This window comes from Sus scrofa, chromosome Y (assembly GCF_054392235.1).
Source record: "Sus scrofa isolate SSC_HxYL_T2T_F1_AM1 chromosome Y, Sscrofa_HxYL_maternal_Yorkshire_Landrace_v2.0, whole genome shotgun sequence".
In the NCBI taxonomy this organism is placed as follows: domain Eukaryota; kingdom Metazoa; phylum Chordata; class Mammalia; order Artiodactyla; family Suidae; genus Sus; species Sus scrofa.
The window spans coordinates 4,722,501-4,741,923 of NC_139402.1; the positions used below are offsets into that span (position 1 = coordinate 4,722,501).

The 19,423-nt window shown below is 44.4% G+C and overlaps 1 long non-coding RNA gene across 1 annotated transcript in view; it reads left to right on the forward strand.

Annotated features, from left to right (window-relative positions):
- LOC110257932 (uncharacterized) overlaps positions 1–19,423 on the forward strand; it is a 219,707-nt gene that overhangs the window by 171,122 nt on the left and 29,162 nt on the right. The window contains exon 3 of the long non-coding RNA XR_014836221.1: positions 9,978–10,098. This is a non-coding gene — a long non-coding RNA (uncharacterized LOC110257932). The remainder of the gene's footprint in view (positions 1–9,977; positions 10,099–19,423) is intronic.

Genomic DNA, 19,423 nt, shown 5'->3' on the forward strand with positions numbered 1-19,423 from the left:
GAAAATAAATCCTTTGTATGCATTGTATACTATCCATTGGTATACGTATCTATTAGCTAGCATCAATGTATCTCATCCATCTGTGTTATCTATCTACTGTCTATCTCTGTAATCCAGCTAGCTAGCTGCATACCTACCTATCTACATACCTCTATTATCTATCATCTATGTGTGTCTGTCTGTTTATCTTATCTATAGTCTATCTAGTTACCTACCTATATACATACCTCTTCTTATCTGTCTGTCCCTATCATCTATGTGTGTCTATCTATGTCTTTATCTAGCTACCTATTTATCTACCTGTCTATCTATTTCTGTTATATGTCTAGCTATCCATCTATCATCTGAATCTATACCTATTTGTCTATCTCTATTGAGTATCTTGCTGTCTGTCTACCTACCTATCTGTATTATCTAAGTATCTATGCCCATTATCCATCTGTCTTCTATCAGCTATCATGGTCTATCTCTCTCTCCTTATCATTTCTCTCTCTCCTATCATCTGTCTGTGAATCATGCATCTCTTCAACAAGGAATGGAGTTTTAACTGTATCTGATCCTTTTTTTTACATATTACCACACCCTATCCCTTTCTTTTCTGCTTGGCTTGAGGTTCTTCCTTATAAAAAACTTCTCCTCCCATTGCATCTCTTTCCTTTATATACCAAAAAGGAAAACACTTTTTTTTTTTAAACCCTTTGCCTCTCTCATTTAATGGATATCCATAATTCTCCTTTCTATAGTCTTCTTTTAGGCAGTTGTTTTCTATCAACTTCAGCAAAGTCTATAAAAAAGAGGTGAGTGGCTGTCAACCATTGGGTTTTTCATGTAATAAGAGGGAGCGTGGATATATAAGAATCCCAGTTTGGAGGAAGGCATTTTTCCTGGCAGGACTGGTCTCTAACAAGTATCTCTACCTTCTTGGTGGATGTGAGAAATGTTACGTTTAGCAAAAATTGATATGTAAGTGATGTACAAGATGTAAGTTACAGGTGTTACAATGTAGCAATTCACGGTTTTTAAAGGTTATGCTTCACAATAAATTACCTTCATAATAATTAAAGGTCACGCTAATTATTACAGAATATTGGCTCTCTTCCCTGTGCTGTACGATGTATTCGTGTAGCTTGCTTATTTTACACCTAGGGGTTTGGACCTGGAATCATTACTTTTTGTACTTGTTTTGGAACATACTAGGAATCCAGATGCCGATTCAATCAACCAGAGTCAAAAAGACACAGTTTCACCTTCATTGTCTTGGAATTGGGGCTTCTAGTAATCATTCTGCTATTTTCATATCGCAGCTCCTTGTTGTGAAAAGTCACCGGGGTCTTTTGTTTCTTCAGCACGAAATGCTAGAAATCGGGGCACCATTTTGCTTTGACACAAAAATTTCCTCTAGAGATGCTAATATTCTTCCCCCAGAAGGTTTTATCCTCTGAGGTATATCTTCACGCAACGAATCCTTTAGAAATGGGCTGTCTTACTGGCTCCACCTGCTTCGGACACAATGGCACGGCTGTCTTTCTCTGCAAAAAGAGGAAAGTGATTGCAATTATGAGAAAACATTCTTACACACGGTGATGACCCAAAGGCAGGCACTGAGCTGGTTGTCTTCTGCTCCTATGGACTGAGCCAGCCAATTTGTCCTTAGCACGATGGTATGCTTTATTACTTCCGCCTCTTTTTGATCAATGACGGCCGAGGGCAACTCTGTGCCGTTAAAGTTTCCGTCATGCTGGGAATGCTCCAGATCTGGGCTGTCTGAGGTGGTACCTCAAGTCACCTGTAGTTCCTGAGCCCTTCACCTGTAGCTAAGGCAGCTGGGGAATTGAAGTTTTAATTTTCATTATGGTGGTAAGATACAACAGCCCATTATGAAGTGTCCATTTTTAAGTGTCCTATTCGGTGGTGTGAAATCCACTCACACTGTTGTGTGACTATCACCACCTTTTTTATTTATTATTATTATTAAAGGAGAGTTGATTTACAATGTTTCTTCAGTACAGCAAAGTACTGATGTACAGCAAAGTGACCCAGTCACACATAGTTCCCCACGCTGTACTGTAGGGCCCCACTGCCCATCCATTCTAAATGCGACAGTCTGCATCCAAAACCCCAGACTGGGGAGCTCCTGTCGTGGCTTGGCAGAAGTGAATCCACCTAGGATCCAGGAAGATTCGGGTTTGATCCCTGGCCTCACTCAGTGGGTCAGGGATCCCGCGTTGCTGTGAGCTGTGGTGGAGCTCAAAGATACGGCATGGATCCTGCATTGCTGTGGCTGTGGTGTAGGTCTGCAGCTATAGCTCTGATTTGATCCCTAGGCTGGGAACCTCCATATGCTACAGGTGCAGCCTTAAAAAGCAAAAAAAAAACAAAAAACAAAAAAACAAAAAAAACAAAACCCAAAAAAACCCCACACAACAACAAAACAACAACACCCCCCCCAAAAAACCTCCCCATCCATTCCACTGCCTCCTGCTCCCCCCTGGCAACCATAAGTCTGCTCTCCTTGGCCATGATCTGTTTCTGTTTTGTAGATAGGATCATTTGTGCCATATTTTAGATTCCAAAAATAAGTGATATCATATGGTATTTGTCTTTCTGACTTACTTAGTAGGAGAATCTCTAGGTCCATCCATGTTGCTGAAAATGGCATTATTTTGTCCTTTTCATGGCTGAGTAATATTCCATTTATGTATATGTACCACATATTCTTTATCCATTCATCTCAATGCATTCATCTGTCAGTGGAGATTTACATTGTTTCCATGTCTTGGTTATTGTGAATAGTGCTGCTACAAACATACAGGTGCATGTATCTTTTTGAATCAATGTTTGTCTGGTTAGATGCCCAAGAGTGGAATTGTTGGATCCTATGGTAGTTCTATATTTAGTTTCTGAGGATGCTTCATATTGTTTTCCATAGTGGTTGTACCAATTTACATTCCCCCCAACAATGCAGGAGGGTTCCCTTTTCCCCATACCCTCTCCAGCATTTGTTATTTGTAGACTTATTAATGATTGCCATGATGACCAGTGTGAGGTGGTACCTCATTGTAGTTTTGATTCGCATTTCTCTCATGATGAGTGATGTTGCCCATCCTTTCACCTGCCTGTTATCCATCTGTATGTCCATCACCACCGTCCATCTACCATCTCTTTCATCTTCCCAAACTGCACTTCTGTCCCCCTTAAACCCTAATGCCCCATCCCCAGCCCTCCACCATTCTCCTTCCTGTCTCTGTAAATTTGACAACTCTCAGGAGCTTATACAAGTGAAAACTTACAGCGTTTGTCCTTTCATGTCTGGGTTTTTTCGCTTTGCAGTTGTTCTCAAGGCCCATCCACATTGTAGCCAGGGTCAGCAGGTCCATCCTTTTCAAGGCTGCATAATATTCTACTTAAAGATGGACCACATCTTGTTCATGGATGGCTGGTCACTCATAGGTCTGGCAATTGTAAATAATGCTGCTATGGATATAAAACAACAAATATATGTTCCAGTCTCTGCTTTCAGTTCTGAGCAGATGCCCCAAAGTAGAATTATTGGATCATATGCTTAACTTTTTGGGAAACCACCAAACTGTTTTCTACAGCAGCTGTACCATTTTATATTCTCACAAAGAGGTGTAATTTTCGTCGTAAGTTATTTTTTCCCCCTTTTTCTGGCCACCCTGTGACATAGGGAGTTCCAGGGTCAGGCATCATATCCATGGCACAGGTGCAGCAACATGAGCTCCTTAACCTACTGTGCTGGACTTGTGATTGAACCTGCATCTCCATGCGCCCAAGATGCTGCCGATGCCATTGCACCACAGCAGGAACAGCTGTAATTTAAATTTTAATAGCTATCTGTGGCTGATGGCCATCATGTTGGATAGCATATGTTTAGGTAATGCTAATAAACCTGAAACTTCATGTTCAGCGATTTTAGGCAAGTGAGAGACCCCAAGACGTTGGAATCTGCAGTTTTTTCCAGTAATAATCAAGGCATCCTTTAAACATATGTGGACTGATAATCAGGCATCTCTTTTGCATCTAAAAAGTATAAAAATCTATCTTGACATTTTAGGAGTCCAGGTATATATATGTAAAATCAAATCATTATTAAAAAATCATTATTTGGATAAAATAGTGCTGACTGCTGCTCTAAACATTGCTCTGGCATTATCTCAGGAGGAGTACAGGGATGGTGATCCTGGGCCATACCTGTTTGCAAGGCCACCCCAGGTGGAGAGTTTGTGCAGGGGTGTGGGTGACAGTTCAGAGTATACACATTGTACTGAGTACTCACTGTTCCTGGCAGCTGAGGAGGGTTGAGAGAGGACCCTTTTGCAGAGGTGGGGATCCCTGGGAGAAACCTGCTCTTTTCCCATGTCTGGCTTCTGCTAGTATATTCCACACCAGTTCCCTTGCCTCTCAGACATGTTGATGAAGCCAGCACATGTGGCCATGTCTCTGCCTATTTAGAGGAAGGAGGAACCAGGTGGGATGGAAGGATCTTTCAGAGGAATATCCCCTGGCATGTTTGTTAAATCAAAGTATGTATGACAACATGGGATAAAGTGCACAGAACTTAAGGGGCATCACGTATGCCCCTGTAGCCAGTATTTGAACAGCTCACACAGCCCAATAACAGCAACCAAAGAAATAAATCAATCAGAGAAGGGGCAGAAGACCTACGTAGACATTTCTGCAAAGGAGACATACACCTGGCCGACAGGCACATGAAAAGATGCTGAGGATCACTAGTTATTAGAGAAATGCCAATCAAAGCTACAAATGAAGGACCACTTTACACTGGTCAGAATGGCCATCACCGCAAAGTCTACAGATAGCAAAGGCTGGAGAGGGTGTGGAGAAAAGGGAGCCCTCCTGCCCTGTGGGTAGGGATGTACTTTGGTGCAGCCACTATGGGACATAGTATGGAGGTTTCTCAGAAAACTGAATATAGAACTGCCATAGGATCCAGCAGTCCTGCTCCTGGGCATCTATCCAGAGAAAACCGTGATTCAAAAAGATACATGTACCGTAATATTTTTTCCTTCTTTTCTTTCTTTTTTTCTTTTCCTTTCTCTTTCTTTTTTTCTTTTCCTTTCTCTTTCTTTTTTTATGGCTGCACCCGCAACATATGGAAGTTCCCAGGCTAGGGGATGAATCAGAGCTGAAGCTGCTGGCCTACACCACAGCAACTTGAGATCCAAGCCGCATCTGCGACCTACACCACAGCTCATGGCAATGCTGGATCCTTGACCCACTGAGTGAGGCCAGGGATCAAACCCAAGTCTTCATGGATCCTAGTCAGGTTTGCTGCTGCTGAGCCATGATGGGAACTCCCATGTACCTTAATGTTCACTGCAGCACTATTTACAATAGCCAAAACATGGACACAACCGAAATATCCATTGAAAAATGAATGGATAAAGAAGTTATCCATATTCACACATATACAACGGAATATTACACAGCCATCAAAAAGGGTGAAATAATGGCATTTGCAGCAACATGTATGGACCTAGAGATGATCACACTAAGTGAAGTCAGACAGAGAAAGACAAATATCATATGATACCATTTATATGTGGAATATAAAATACAACACAAATCAACATATCTGTAAAACAAAAACAGACTCACAGACACAGAGAACAGACTTGAGGTTGTCAAGGGAGAGGAGGGGGAAGGAAGGATTAGGAGTTTGGGCAAAGCATTAGCAGAGGCAAACTGTTACTTATAAGATGGATAAACAACAAGATCCTACTGTATAGCACGGGGAACTGTACTCAGTATTCTGTGATGAACCATAGTGGAAAAGAATATGAAAAAGAAAATACAGAACTGCATCACTTTGCTCTACACCTTTGAAACTCACAACAGTGTATATCAACTATACTTCAATAATAATAAAAAATTAATAAATTACATGAGAAGGCTCCCTCACAACCACCCCTTCCTGGCCAACCAGCAACTCCCCACTTGGTAAGAGTAACCTGTTCTGATGCCTGTCCTTGTAGATTCACTCAGTATCTTCTTGTTGCAATTAGTCTTGCTGCGTAACCAATTTCACCCAACCTCATGGGTTAAAAAAAAAAAACAAAACATTTCATTGTGTCCATAGCTTCCATGGGGCAGAAATCTGGACTGTGTGTGGGAAGGATGGTGTGTCTCTACCTCAGAATGTCTGGAGCTCCTGGTCTCAGTGGGGAAAAGTGAAAGCCTGGGGTTGACTTCACAAATGGCAGTTGGGGTGAAATTCCATGGAGTTTCATCTACTTCCATTTCTGACCCTTGCATCAGAAATGAACTTGTGATGAAGAAAATGAATCTGAGAACACACACGAGGACTCTCCTGGTGGGTTGGTTGCTTCGTCATAGCAGGGACTCTGGATGGTTGATTCCACAAGGTAGCTCAGTTTTCTGGATGAAAAATATCCCAGGAAATCAGAGTGGTTTCCTAAGGTTGATGTAATGATGTAATGCAGAGTAAGTGGCTGGCAGCCTCAGGAATTCATCCTTCCAGAGTCCTAGAGACCAGACCCCTGAGGTCAAGCGGTCCCAGGGCCGTGCTCCCTCCACAGGCTCCAAGGGAGGGTCCTTCTTGCCTCTTCCAGCTTCTGGGGGCTCCAGGCGGCCCTGGGCTGGTGGCCGCCTCCTTCCCGTCTCTGCCTCCATCTTCACGTGGCTTCTCTTCTGTGTCTGTGTCTCCTCTTCTGTCCCTTAGGAGGACACTGTCATCAGATGTAAGGAGGACCTCATCACAGCTCCTTCATCACATCTGCAAAGACCTTATTTCTAAATATCACATTCACCAGTTCTGAGGCTTTAGACATGGCTATGTCCTCTTGAGGGACACAATTCTACTCAAGGCAATCACTTCTTCACCTTCCCTTAGCTGAAGCCATCATGTGCCTGGCCAGATTCCAGGGGAAAGACATTAAACTCCACCTTGTAATGAGATAGAGTAAAATCCCCTTGTGAAAGACAGTTCAGGTAAGGACGTAAATGTGGCTCATTCCTAAAACCTGTGTCCACCTCGATGTTTGTTGGACCTGCATCAAAGTCAAGTCCGCTGGCCGGCCCTGCTATTCTGTGGCATGATGCTCCCTCTGCTTTTTCTTAAACTTGACATTTCCCAACTACATTCAAAGTAGAAATTTTTATTCTTTGTATTCCTTGGTCATTTCTGTACTCGCACGTAAGAATATCCTAATGGTTTTTCAACAGGCTGTCCTTTTTAACTCAAGTGTTTCATCATGGCTGTTAGTATTTCTTCAAGGTTCTTGGTTATAAAGCACTTCCTTTTACACTAATCAATTTAACATCTCAAGATGTGGAATATAATCACACATACACTTATCCATTCATCCTTCCACCCATCAATCCAGCCATCCAGCCATTCACCCACCCAATGATGCATCCGTCCATTCATTCATCCAACCACCCATCCATCCACCCATTCATCCATCCACCCACATATCTATCCATCCACTCATCTATCCACCTACCTATCCATCTTCTATCTATGCCATCCATCCATCTCCCCATCCACCCATCCGTTCATCCACGCAAGTATCTATCTACCCACTCATCTATCCACCCACCTATTCATCATCCATCCATCTCCCCATCCATCCACCCATCTCCCCATCCATCCACCCATCTCCCCATCCATCCACCCATCCATCTCCCCATCCACCCATCCGTTCATCCACCCAAGTATCTATCTACCCACTCATCTATCCACCCACCTATTCATCATCCATCCATCCACCCATCTCTCCATCCATCTCCCCATCCATCTCCCCATCCATCCACCCATCCATCCACCCAAGTATCTATCCATCCACTCATCTATCCACCCACCTATTCATCATCTATCCATCCATCCCCCCACCCATCCACGTATCCATCCATCCCCCATCCATTCATGCATTCACCCAAGTATCTATCCACTCACTCATCTATCCACCCACCTATTCATCATCCATCCATCTCCCCATCCATCCACCCATCCATCCACCTTTCCACCCACCCACCCATCCACCCACCTATTCATCATCTATCCATCCCCATCCATCCACCCAAGTATTATCCATCCACTCATCTATCCACCCACCTGTTCATCATCCACCCATCTCCCCATCCATCCACCCATCCATCCACCTTTCCACCCACCCACCCATCCACCCATCCATCCACCCACCCATCCACCCAAGTATCTATCCACCCAAGTATCTATCCATCCCCATCCATCCATCCCCCCACCCATCCACTCATCCATCCATCTCCCCATCCACCCAAGTATCTATCCACCCAAGTATCTATCCATCCCCATCCATCCATCCCCCCACCCATCCACTCATCCATCCATCTCCCCATCCATCCACCCAAGTATCTGTCCATCCACTCATCTATCTACCCACCTATTCATCATCTATCCATCCCCATCCATCCACCTATCCACCCACCCACCCAAGTATCTATCCATCCACTCATCTATCCACCCACCTGTTCATCATCCACCCATCTCCCCATCCATCCACCCGTCCATCCACCTTTCCACCCACCCACCTATCCACCTATCCACCCACCCACCTATCCACCCATCCATCCACCCAAGGATCTATCCATCCACTCATCTACCCACCTACCTATCCATCTTCTATATATCCCATCCATCCATCTTCCCATCCACCCATCCGTTCATCCACCCAAGTATCTATCTACCCACTCATCTATCCACCCACCTATTCATCATCCATCCATCTCCCCATCCATCCACCCATCCACCCATCCATCCATCCAAGTATCTATCCATCCACCCACCCATCCATCCACCCAAGTATCTATCCATCCACCCACCCATCCATCCACCCAAGTATCTATCCACCCACCTATTCATCATCTATCCATCCCCATCCATCCATCCCCCATCCATCCACACATCCTCCCCATCCATCCCACATCACCCCCACCCATCCATCCACACACACGTCCACCTGTGCACCCACCTATCAATCCATCCACTCATCCACCCATCTGCTATCCCACCCACCCATCCCCCCATCCATTCATTTATACACACAGATATGTGTATAAAGAGGCAGAGGGAGACGGGGAGGGGGGGGATTGACAGGGCTTTCCATTCTGATAAGTTTGTGTTGAGAGGCTTCTCTCTGTGTTTCTGAAGTGTTCCTTTCAGTGCTGGTATGGAGAATTCGACATAGCATAATTGACTTGAAGGTCATTGCCGCATTTTAATAATATGTTGAAGAGAAGTCATCCAGCTGATCAAATAGCAGTAACACCCATTTAAGAGAGAAAATAATCCCCTGTGAAAACAAATCCATACTGAGAGGCTCTCTTTTGTGAGTCCTCTGCATTTAAATTGGTTGTGTGCAAGCAGAGATAAACACAGCCGGCCTTTGCCCAACAGAGGCACTCTCTAAGTCACGACCTTGTCTTTAAAGGATCTAACAAATATTAGCAAGAAGTGAGATGATTCTTTATCAGAACAAACACTCCTCCAGAAGGTACCGACTCCAGAATCCCTTCATTTTCATCTTTGCTTCTATTCTGTTGGAGCATGTGAATCGGGGAATTTTCTTTTCGGTGCCAACACACTCCCGTTAAGACGTGGTCTTTTGCTTTTAACCTTGTCTCTTTCAGTGTAAAGAGGAAATTATATCTGGGGGTGGGGGGAGGCAAGGCTGCAGAGGTGTTTCTATGAGGTCGTCTAAGGGGGGCATGGCCCCAAGGAGATATAGACAGGCTAGCTGAGCCTGTTCAAATGAATTCCTGGAGTGTGTTATACAGGGTGGGCCATGACTTTGTATGTCAGTCAGCTAGGGAGGGAAGCTGTAACACGTGTGTACCACAAACTGGGAGCTAAAACCAACAGCAAAGGTTCCTCTGACAGTTGTGGTGATTAGATGAATGAGGTCATGTGTGGGTATGTCTGGTTCTTCCCAAAGGCTGTGAGGATGATTCCAGCTCATGTCACCGTCCCAGCTTTTGGTTGCTGGCTGTCCATCCTTGGTCTTCCTTGGTTTGTAGAAGCATCACTCCCACCTCTGCCTTTGTCGTCACATCAAGGTAAGATGATGGCATGAGAGTGGACCCTAATGCAGTATGGTGTCCTTAAAAGAAGAGAAAAATTGGGAAACAGGTGGGCAGAGAAAGCCAACAGCCATCGTAGATGGAGCCAGAGAGGGGAGGGAGGTGGCCACGAGCCCAGGGCCACCTGGAACCCCCAGAAGATGGAAGAGGCAGGAAGGACCCTCCCCTGGTGCCTCTGGAGGGAGCTCAACCCTGCCCACACCTTAACCTCAGACACCTGGTCTCCAGAACTTAAATACCTGTTATTTGAAGTTACCTGTTTTGTGTTACTTTGTTCTGGTCACCCAAGAAAGCTCGTACTGTGTGTGTGTATGTGTGTACACGCCCGCATGCATGGTTTTGTGTCCTTTAATGGTCTCATACAACTGATTGCTACTGCAAAAAAAAAATGTACTTTTTTTTTCTCATTTTTCTTATATTAGATTTTGGATTTGTTTGGGTTGTGTTTATCAGAAACACCTGGAGTGTGAGAACAATGTGTTTTAATCACATTTGAGTATTTGGTATAGTCCTGTGCACAGGATTGTACGAAATCAGGTAATGTTTGTGAAAAAGCATTTTTTTTTCTGATTTGTACTATAATTGGCCTGTTGCTAGGAGTCCATATTTCTACACTACATATACTCCATAATAAATTGGAAAATAGAAAAAAAGAAAACCAAAGGTTTAATCTTCCAAGTAAGTATATGTCGGGAAGATAATGAGAGAACTACGCACATTCACAACTGCTAACGCAAGCGACTTTAGAATTTTAATCAGACATTTCAAGAAAATTAACTGTGAATTTTCTGTCAGATCTAAAATGTACCATATGTGAATAAAGTTCTGGGGTCATTTGTATGCTTAATACCCAATTAGTAATTCAAGCTGAGGAGAGTGTCAACGTTTATTCTGTGGTTTTAATTCCAAATCTTGAAGAAACATATGCATGTTTCCTATCCTATGCTGATATTACACTTTTAGACTTTATACTGTAATATGGTGAATTCTTTACCACATATGTCTGTGGAAGTACAGATTATAAGGATAGAATCTTACATAATAAAAAAAATTGTAGTTGCTATAGATATGATATCATACATGTATATTTTATGTAAATACATATATCTAACATATATATGTGTATTCATATATATACATACACATGTGTAACATGGCACATACAGAGTATATGTATATATACATCTACTATATGTGTATCCATATATAGGTATGCTGTAGGTCTGTGTATGTATATACCCCATATATATTTATATGATATGTATGTATAACATATCATACACACAAATATAGATATTATCATGGGCTGACACAAATCATTTTTCTTAAAATGATGTCCTACGTTTTCAAAGTAACTCAATAATTTAACTTTGTATCTTTAATTCCTTTTTTTTTTTCTTTTTGCTTTCTAGGGCCACACCCGCAGCATGGGGAGGTGCCTGGGGCTAGGGGTCGAATTAGAGCTGCAGCGGCAGGTCTATACCACAGCCACAGCCACACCAGATCCGAGCCGCATTTGCCACCTACACCACAGCTCATGGCAACACCAGATTCTGAACCCACTGAGCAAGGCCAGGGATTGAACCTGCATCCTCTTGGATGCCTGTCAGATTCGTTAACCACTGAGCCGTGACAGGAGCTCCTCTAATTCATCTCTTTATTTTGAGATGATCGTAGAATCGTATGCAATGATAAGAAATAATACTGTGTCTCCTGGACCCTGTTTCTCTCACCCCGGACCTCTGGTCTTTGCCATTTATTATTTTACTCTTAGTTTGAGATCTTTCTGCTGCTCAGGTTGAGGCGTGATTTTTTTTTTTTTTTTTTTTTTTTTACTGCCATCTGGACATTTTGGACATTGGCATAAGAGACTCTGGATCTTGGTTAAACCCTTCTGTTTTAGGTGGCTTCCTGTGACAATATTATGGTGTAGGAGGTAGGGCCAGCAATGTTTAATACTGCCAGGTCCCCAGTCCTGGTCTCACCAAGTCCTGGTCCCGGGCTCAGCCCTCCTGGTACCTAAGGAAATGAGGCTGCTCACCCCTGGTACTTGGAAGTGCCCCCCATTCAACCTCCCCTGTATCTTCCTGGGTGGGAGGGTTGGGAATGCATCCTTGATGCCTTGTGGGTGGCCCCCATGCACCTCAGTGGTGGGTGGACCTCACTGGCAGGAGGTGAAGTTCCTGACCTACACTGGACCTCCCTTGACACCACTCCAGTGTGGACGGAACTGCGAGCCAGAGGCAGGTGAATCTCCAGCTCCTCACGTGGTCCCCAGTGGCCGTGGTTGGGGAGGTTCAGCTTGGCCAGCGCGGCCATCTAGATGCCCCAGTTGTCCAGGGTCATGGTGTTTTGTGGAATATTTGCTCTTTCTTCAAATGCATACGTGCAGCATTTTGCCCAAAGGAAGCCCCTTTAAGACTGTTTGCAAAGGTACTCCCTGTCTGAGTCCCTGCCTCTAAGAATCCAAATTCTGGGTTCTCTGCAAGCAAGTGGTTGTTTGTAGAAATGGTCTATGCAGGCTGGTACTGCACAATTCTCTGATTCCACACACAGGTGCATAAAAACCTTTCCACTCAGTAATATGGGCTTATTGGGAATGTCAGGATCCCAACTGCCAGCCAAGAGCTGGTCATATAGGCAGGTCCTTCCACAGAGGCTAATGCTACTTTCATGCTTTCCTGAGCAAGCTTCTGTTCTAGACACTATTCTATCCTCTCACCCTCTTATCTTCAGTCTTCTTGGCCAGCCACACTGGACAGGGAATAAAATTACAAACTGTTGAAATAACCACTGAAAGAAGGACCTCATGGGGTCTTTCTTGGGATAGCCCCCCCCCTTGTGTCCTTTACCTGCCTCTTGTCTGTAGAAAAATTTTATGCAAAGAATAAATTTCATCAGAGATGTGACAAAGTGCAGAAGCAAAGGAAAGCAGTCAAACAGGACAAAATAATAGTGTAGCCATTAAGCACAGTCAAGTTTCTTTAGTTCCTTGTTAAGTGCTGTAGATAATATGCTGAGCCATATCCTTGAGCTGTTTTGCAGAGACCAAAGCCCCCACCAGGTAGAAGACGCTCACTACGTGATGACTAGACTATAGCCATGACGTCAGCTGCTACAATTCCGAGACCTGGCCTCAAGGAAATGGGAACAAACCCACAAATCAGCCCTGGAACTGGAGACTAACTGTACTTAAAACAATCAAGAGGATGCTGGTCAGATACTGAATGACCAATTTTCAAATGACTACTGTGCTGAATGACCAATTTCAAATATCTGTGCTGTTCTGCACACAGCCCCTTCCCTCTGCCCATACACCCCTGAGAGGCCCCTCTTAAAGTTATTGCCCCCAATCAGTAATAGGGAGTTGGCCTTTGGACATGAGTCCGCCTTCTATCCTCATCGCCAGCCTCCTGAATAACACAATCTTACATTTCCTACCAACCTTGCCTCTCCAGTACTGGCTTTCAAGCAGCAAGCAGCCAAACCTGAGTTTGGTAACAACATCATGCTCATGAGAAAGTCTTGAGTCTCTTTCAGTTGCAGCGCTCAGAAACCCCAACTCCAGTAGCATCAGTGAGTTGAAAAAACTGGAATGACCCCACATAACCAGAAGTAGCTCAAGCTGAGCAATAGCTTGGATGTTAACTATCCTTTCCACCCCTCCCCTCTGCCATCCTAGGCATTGGTGTCTACTCTTACCAAGATGTCAGGGATGGTACAGTCTTTCTTTGCACAACCCAGAGGAGCATAATGAGGGTGTCTCTTCTTATTCATCACTTCCTTAGGACCGTGGAAATCTTTTATAGAATCACCCCAACAACCTTCCTGTCCTGTCTTATTGGTTAGAATTCAGTTCCAATTTGTTCTCTTTTTAAAACCATTTAATAAAGTGTAGTTGATGTACAGAGTTGTGTCAATGTCTGCTGTACAGCAAAGGGACCCTATCATACATATATATACATTCCCTTTCTTGTATTAGCCCCCATCATGTTCTATCCCAAGAGATTGGACAGAATTCCCTGTGCTGTACAGCAGGATCTCATTGTTTACCCATTCTCAATGTCATAGTTTGCATCTATGAACCCCAAAGTGCCAGTCCCTCCCCTCCCCCTTGGCAACCACAAGTCTGTTCTCTATGTCTGAGGCTCTTTCTTTGTGTAAATAGGTTCATTTGTGCCATATGTTAGATTCTACAGGTAAGGGGTATCCTATGATATTTGTTTATCTCTTTTGGACTCACTTCACTTAGAATGAAAATCTATAGTTACATCCATGCTGCTGCAAATGGCATGACTTTGTTATTTTTTATGGCTGCATCGTATTCCATTGTGTTTATGGACCACATCTTCTTAATCCATTCCTCTGTTGATGGACGCAGTTCCTTCTTAAACAATGGTTGTAGCAACGTCCCTGGCTTAGATGAGATTGAATCTGTCCTTTCCCTCCTCTCCTCACCCTGGGGAAGAGGTTGGGTTCCAATTCCATGAAGCAGGTGTGCTTTCTCCATATAATGTTGGGGGTTATACAAGAAGGCTACACAAGGAGGTTGGGGATTATACAAGGTTATTCAAGGAGAAAGGGAGGAGGATGGTAAGTTATCACCACATCTGCTTACCCTTGGGGAAAGCCCGGGAGTAGGTAGACTGAACAGACCCTCAGCCAAGGTCTTAAATCAGAAATGGGTTCGAAGCTCTTTATATGTCCAAAACGTCCCTCCGTGGCAGTCCTTAAGGAATGCCTTGCACCTCTTTGATCTAACAAGAGTCTCAATGCACTTCTTGGGAAAACAAGCCCTTCTCAAGCCCCAGAGTTCTGTGCTTGTGTCTTTTATATACATCCCAGTCCTCTGGTGAGAAGCAGATGTGAGTTAAGGAGGCCACCTCCGTGAGCTCTCAAAATGTTTCTGTGCTGGGTAAGTCCTGTACTCCCGAGGCAGGCATTTCCTTTAAGAGCTGTTTCTTGTTCTGGCATCGCATGTTACGGGGATGGTTAAAGATATTCAACTTGTTCCATCCTCCAACTTGGAAAGACTGTTAGGGCCAATGTTTCTTGCCAAGACTCTTGTGGAAGTGTATCTGTCATTTGTGCATAGTCCCATCACTCCACGGGCTTGAAAAACATATAATTTCTCTCCTACATCCTTAGGGGGCAGAACAAAGCCAAGTTATGCATCCCCAAGAGATTCAGGGTCCCTGATGAGGTCACGACAAAGATGTATTTAAGAATGCATGCTTCTTTTTTTTCCTCACCTAAAATATCTACATTCGTCTATTTGTCATTTTTGATAAATAATGTTTCTGTTTCAGAAGAAATCAGCTTCTTGAGGAAACACAGGCAAAGAAAACTGGGCTGTTATAAAAACTATGAATTATGTATGAACCCATCAACCTAGAATGGCCAGGGTGAGCTGGGCAGTAGGTACTATTTCATGGTGGTTCTTTCTCTCTTTTCTCTCTCTCCGCCTCTCTCTCTATCTCTCCCCCTCTCTCTCCTTGTCTCTATTTTTCTCCCTCCATTTCTCTCTCTCCCTCCCCCCATCTCTACCTTTTCACTCAGGAGACAAAAGGCACTCTTGGGAAAGGTAAACCTTTACTTAAAATAACTAAATACAGTTATTGATCTACTATATATGAAATAGATAACCAGAAGGACCTACCATATAGCACAGGGAACTGAATATATTTTGTAATAACCTACAAGGGAAAAGAATCTGAATAGTGTGTGTGTATATGAATTACAGGTGTATCATATACCTATGATTCATATATATGGATCGCATATATAAAAATCACTTTGCTGTACACATGGAGGTAAACCAACATTGAAAAGCAGCTATACTTTAATCAAAAATAATAACTGATCTGTTGAGATTGAATTCTTGGACAGTTAACTATATATTATACATGTGTTTAAATATATATTTTACGTATTTGTGTATGTTTAGATATATGTGCAAGATCTACTCTGTTGGAATAGAATTCTTATATATATTTTATGTATATACACACACCTGCACACCTGCATACATATTTTTGTTATATATTTATATTTAAGTGCACACAGTTTCTGTCCCAACAGATCAGTTGTTATAGGTACTTATTTATATTTATGTTCCAAAAACAACATCCAGTCCAGTGGAGGGGGGTTATTACAGCATGATTCAGAGGATGGTGAATCTCCACATAGATTTTGCTTCCTTTTTTAAATATAAAAAGCCAAAAAACTTATTACCCACATAATTAGCATTAAGGACAGCTAGATTTGAATGGATTATCATATCGCATAGTAAACACCGCCACCGGACTTTTAAGTGTGTGTTTCCCCTGTTCTTCCTCACCCACAGAAGCGAGATTCTGTTCCAGGGACATTGCACCTGGCCAAAAACAGAAACCAGACCCCCAATTTCTCAGCTCCCCTTTTAAGTAGGAGAAGCCCCAGGGCACAGTCCAGCCAGTGAAATAAAAATGCACAAGTGGTTCATGCAATGGTCCACGTTTTAGTGATTTAAAAGAATTATCCAACTTGCGGAAAGGGGCGGTCTCACTTTGCACCCACATTTGGTCCCTCGGAGCCGCCTCCTTCTTCCTGCCTGGAATGTAGATGCTTTGTCTGGAAGCACAGCAGCCTCCTTGAGACCATGGGGACAACATGCATTTACTAAGAGTGGTGGAGAAGGAAAAGAGAAGGGTTCTGGGGCATGGAACCACTGCGTGCACTGCCTATTCCTGGACCTGCTCTAAGAAGCGAGCACACACTGGGTGGCTGAGAACAAAGGCAATGCATCCTGCGTGGACAGCGAGCATCACGGGGTCCACCCCCTTTGGGATTGCAGACATGGGCAACAGTAGGCATCAAAACACAAGGAGGTCCGAGTAGCCGAGATCCTCCCATCTTGGCGTGGTCCTCACTCTGGACCACTGATGCTGGGTCGATTCCTTGGCGTGAAGGAGGGAGTCTCTTGTTTACACCCGTGTGAGGCGGAATCTGCGATGAGCACCGCAGCTAGAGTCTGCCTATCCCTGACCATCTTTGAAAGGAGTGGTCTTTCTAGTACAATCATGGATGGGGTTCCAGACTGTCCTCAGCTCCTTTTTCATGACTCATTTCCTCCTCCTGAGTCTTGTTTTCCCTGAACCCGCCTTCCAGCAGCCTTCTCTTCAAAGCCTGTCTTAGTCCAGTGTCCACTGACAGCACGTTCTGAAATGTTATTTATTTTGCAAGGGTGCGCTCCTCTGCTGAGCCAAGAGTGGGAATCTGGGAGTTCCCTGGTGGCACGATGGGTTAAGGAGCTGGCTTTGTCGCTGCTGTGGCGCTGCTTTGAGCCCTGCCCCAGGAACTTCCATGTGCTGCAGGCACGGCCCCCCAAAAAAGACTTGGAGGGAGTTTCTGTTGTGGCACAGTGGAATAGAATCTCACTAGTATCCACAAGGGTGCAGGTTTGATCCCTGGCCTCCCTCAGTGGGTTAGGGATCTGCCGTTGCCGAGAGCTGCAGTGGACATCACAGATGCTGCTTGGATCTGGTGTTGCTGTGCCTGTGGTGTAGACCAGCAGCTCTGATTCAACCCTGAGCCTGGTACCTTCCATAGGCTGCAGGTGCAGCTGTAAAAAGGAAAAAAATAAAAGGAAAAATGAAATGGAGTTGATATCAGCTGGTGGCTGTCAACGTGGCTATCAGTATCGCTGGGTACAATTATGAAAGTGCTTTGAGGACAATGAAAGATGGATGGCTCAGACGATGGCGACGCCCGTGTGGGCATTCAGGGAGCAATTCGGGATCGCCATCATTTTGAGGAATGATGCAAAAACATTGCCATGCACTGGAGTCTCGATGAATAAAACCATCTTAATTCCTGATGGGAGCCCATTGTATGATGGTGGCAAGTTTACATTCGTTGCTTATGTTTTGAGAAGCATGAGGCACCTCTTCTCAGGCAAGCAGGCTTAGTTCTTTCCGAGTAGATGATCTGACAAACCGTAGGCTGTCACGCTATCTCTCTCGCCTTTGCTCATGCTTTCTTATCCACTCTTTACCCAAGAAGCTTTTATTTTCATCTATATCTGTTACTGTTCTGTCCTGAAAAAAATCATTCGCAAGGCACACCCCCCCTTCCCCAGCATTGTCACAGTCTGTAGGATAAAACAGCGTGTGTTTTGACACCATATGCCGCCTACGTTAAAGAAGCTCCGGGAGTTCCCATCGTGGCTCAGTGGAAATGAATCTGACGCGTATCCATGAGGATGCAGGTTCGATCCCTAGCCTGGCTCCATGGGTTAAGGATCCGGCGTTGCCGTGAGCTGAGGTGTAGGTCGCAGACACGGCTCAGAACCAATGTTGCTGTGGCTGTGGTGGAGGCCGGCGGCGACAGCTCCGCTTCCACCCCTAGCCTGGGAACCTCCATATACCACGGGTGTGGCCCTAAGTAGACAAAAAATAATAACAAAAATTTTTAAAAAAGGCTCTGGAGCACGGCTGCTGGATCTCTAGGAGATTCCAGAGGTCCAAACTCTGTTGAATGAAACACATGAAGAGGAAGAATTATATTCTGACAGGTACAGAAGGGAGCCAGGAAGATGGGAGGGGGCTGTTTTCAGGTGTCTTCCCTGGGGATGGAGCAGGGCTGGACTCAGCTGGGGAATTCTGATTTTCACATCTGGAGGTGGGAGAAGTAAACTCTGCTCTCCGGGAACGTGACCCCCAAGGATGTATGTGCTGGGAACTCGGAAAGCACACGTATTCAGTGGGAAATGGGATTATGATACGTTTTGATGAATTCAGGTTGGGAGACCCCAGAGTAAATTAAAAAAATCAGAATTGAATGCGTCACGCTGGATTCATTTGGATGACGCCCCAACAGAAACAGACAAAACGGTGATGGAGTGAAGGTACTTTCCGCATTAGTAGCTGTGGGCGTTTCCTTTGTGGCTTCTTGGGTTAAGGACCTGAGCAGTATGGGGGTTCAATCCCTGGCCTCACTCCGTGGGTTAAGGATCTGGCATTGCTACAGGCTGCAGTGTAGGTCCAACGAGGTGGCTCGACGTCAGTGTGGCTGTGGCTGTGGTGTGGACTGCCAGCCACAGTTCTGGTTTGACCCTAGCTCAGGAACTTTCATATGCCACAGGTGCAGCCCTAAAAAAAAAAAATCGGTAGCTGTGACTTGTTTGTCCCTATAGTGTAGTAAGTTGCTGCGTAAGCTTTTTTAATAGTTGATAATGAACAACTACTGGGTTTGAAAGATATTTTGGGACTGGCACATGCACACTGAGGTCTGTGGGATGACTGGCCATCAGGGACCTGCT